We start from the raw sequence: 3,145 nt of genomic DNA, 5'->3' as shown, positions 1-3,145 counted from the left end.
TTGAAATGAACACGTGAAACGTCAGAGTGTACAAGGTTGCAGACCAAGTGCTGGGAAGTGAGATGATGGACCCATTTCTGTGTTGTAAACATTCGATAATTCAATCATTTTTGAGGGCAAATATATCTGCAGTGACATAATTCCAAAAACCGCGTTATGAAGAAGCTGTACAACTGCTTCTGCCCTCATCCCTGGTGGTCTAGTAGTTAGTATTCAGCGCTTTGACTGAGTGGGCTGGATTTCATTACCGTTCAGGAAATAAGGACTTCTTGTTCCTGATGCAGAGAGCGCAGCTCTACCAGGAATCTGTTTAATGCCTTTAATCAGTCAATACCCCAGCCCTTGAATGAAGGTAAAAGTGCCTTCCCTGTCTCTACACAGTCGGACAGTTAATCCTTCATTCTCCTCTGATTCCACTTCCCAAAGAGTTTCAAAGAACTGTCAAAACTGAGTCTCAGCTATTTCATTTCTGTGCTTTTCATACACAGGAGCTGCAGCGATTGAGTGGGTTGGTTTCTGAAAATGAAACGTATCTTATGTGCAATGTGTGAGGCTATTCCAGGGTTGTCTTCTCTGACAGCGCTGCGACATGACTGAAGTTCTCTATGATATGGAAGTGCCAGTGTTTGAGTTGGGTAGACAAAGTTAAAAATTACACAATATCAGGACATAGTCCAGCAAGTTTATTTGGAAACACCAGCTTTCAGAGAGCCGCTCTTTTATCAGGTAGGTGTCTTTCTGCAGAAACTTGATGCGTGTGTCAATATGCGCGATGTTGTGGAAGATCATCTGGACTTTAACCGACCGTTCGTGGTGTCGATGGTACCCATGACTTGGATGTGTTGGTATTGGACTGGGATGGACAAATTTAAAAATTTCACAAAGCCATTTAGAGCCCAACAGTTCACAACCACCTGATGAAGAAACAGTGCATGGTACACTGCTGCTTCCAAATATGCTAGTTCGATACAATCTGATGCCATGTGATTTTTAACTTTGATGACCCTTGGTAATGTTTAACTGATCGTAGACAGTAAAAGAATTTTCGTTCCTGGAGATGAAAATTTCAAACATTATCCACCTCAGTGGAACAAAAAAGATTACTTTGGATGTGTGCTGCATCTCCACAATGCGCTTGCGCAAAGCAAAAGTCGAACCTGCACCCGCCTGATCCATAGCCAGCTATACGAATGGCTGTACCACTGGCCAGATGCGCAGCTGAGATTTTACACGCTGCAGAGCTGTGATGCGAATTTTGACAGGAGCAATAAAAATAACACTCACAAGGTGAACAAAGGTGAGTCACCATCAATGATTCACTTCACATTGTCCTTAAACATTGATCAGCCAATCAATGAGGTCACTGCTGATCAAAGAAATTGCAACTTACTTTGCTACGTTTTCACCATAATTAGAGGTAAACTCCAGCCTAATCATTACATCGTATATTCCCATTAATTTTCAGATTTAGATTATGTTAATGATCTGTCCGTATTTGCAGGAAACTGAATGACATGAAATGCGTGAAAACGTCCTTCTGGTGATGTAATCTAGTGCAGAGTCGGCCAGAAAAGAAAAGTCAAAGACTTGAAACATCACTCCCATTTCTCTCTGTACCAATGCGTTTTCCTGAGTTGAATATTTGCAGGAATTGTCTTTAATATCTAATGAATTAATTATTTTCCCATGACAGAATCTTCATAAATCAGTTAACACCTGAGGTGTTGAATCCTATTTTACTTCAAATTAAAATAGTTGAATACCCTTTCCTCCAGCCTAATGTCCCAATACTCTCTCCTCTTCCATGCAAATACAAGCTGCTCCAAGAGAGGTTGGAGCTCCCAACCTGACGTTCCAGTGTTCCTTGATGCTCCATGTCAATACAAGCTACTCTAGTTGAAGTTGCAGCTCCCAGTCTGATATCCCAATGCTCCCTGCTCCATGTCAATAGAAAACGTCCAGTTGCTGTTGGCTGTACCAGTCTGATGTTCCAATGTTCCCTGCTGCGTCATGTCATTAAAAGCAGCTCAAGGTATTAGAACGAACCGTCTGTTAATGACATGCGTATAAAGACATTTCAAATCAGTTTTCATGTTTATGCTGCATAAATCTGCGGTTATTGATACACAGTTTAGATTCAGTCCCTGCAGTTAACTTGCTGACTTCTCCAGTTGTTCACAGTTACATATGAAGCATCAAGTGTGTGCATAACGAGAAGGAGTTTACTTCCCACATCTTGTGTTTATATGTGTCTTATGTCCAGCATTCATCAATGGCGAGAGCAAGGGGGAAAGGATAAGACCAATGTGTAAGTCTGTCTGTGCCCATGCACGGCACCCACATCGGTAATTCTCTACTGTGCATTTACAGCCAGTTCTCGGGTGCCCCTACACCCAGCCCCTGCCACTTTTGAAATACCTCCATTGTTTCATACTATCTCTCTGTGCTCTTTTCACCAAGACGAATCACTTCTCCCCAACTGCTACAAATTTCATCTGACAAAACACTCATTAAGAATCGTATGCATCAACATGCACTTCGCATCTCTCGTTATTTGGTTCTCATGGATCTCTTTCATACGATAAAAGTTCACAGCAACTTGACTTGTAAAAGACAATCGCGTTCCTGTTCATTGTCCCAATTCAATCTACATTTCAATGCAGTTTAGGCAACAGACTCAAATTATTCTTTGAGATTTTATTATAGTGTCGATGCATATAAACAGACCATTGGACAGCTGTGATCATCCAAAGATAGCACAATTGAAAATCGCTGACAACAACGATGAGAGTGGGATTCGAACCCACGCGTGCAGAACACAATGGATTAGCAGTCCATCGCCTTAACCTCTCGGCCACCTCATCACATAAATCGCGAGCACATTTGACCTTATGAATAAATGAATTGCGTAAATTATGCTGAGCAGCAGATATTTCTACATGGTTTTGGTGAAATGATAAATAGTACAGGACGGTTCCAATAGTATCGTCTTACCTCTGAGTTGTGGGGCAAACAGACTCCCACTGTGACACTCTGCTCACAGTGATCTGAACAAAAATGAAGAAATGACGATGTAACAATGTCTGTTGAAATCTGTGAAGATTTGAAGCCAACGGACTGAAGTGCCCGTGACAGCAGGAGGTGT

At 41.7% G+C, this 3,145-nt stretch overlaps 1 non-coding gene across 1 annotated transcript; it reads right to left on the bottom strand.

Annotated features, from left to right (window-relative positions):
- Positions 1 to 2,782: 2,782 nt before the first annotated feature.
- On the bottom strand, positions 2,783 to 2,864 carry trnas-gcu (transfer RNA serine (anticodon GCU)). The gene has a single exon. It is a non-coding gene; the product is annotated as a tRNA-Ser (tRNA).
- Between the last annotated feature and the right edge of the window lie 281 nt (positions 2,865 to 3,145).

Source organism: Chiloscyllium plagiosum, unplaced genomic scaffold (genome assembly GCF_037043375.1).
Source record: "Chiloscyllium plagiosum isolate Xiang-an unplaced genomic scaffold, Cpla_swu_hap1 HiC_scaffold_170, whole genome shotgun sequence".
Classification (NCBI taxonomy): domain Eukaryota; kingdom Metazoa; phylum Chordata; class Chondrichthyes; order Orectolobiformes; family Hemiscylliidae; genus Chiloscyllium; species Chiloscyllium plagiosum.
This window is presented reverse-complemented; position numbering and strand designations above follow the sequence as displayed.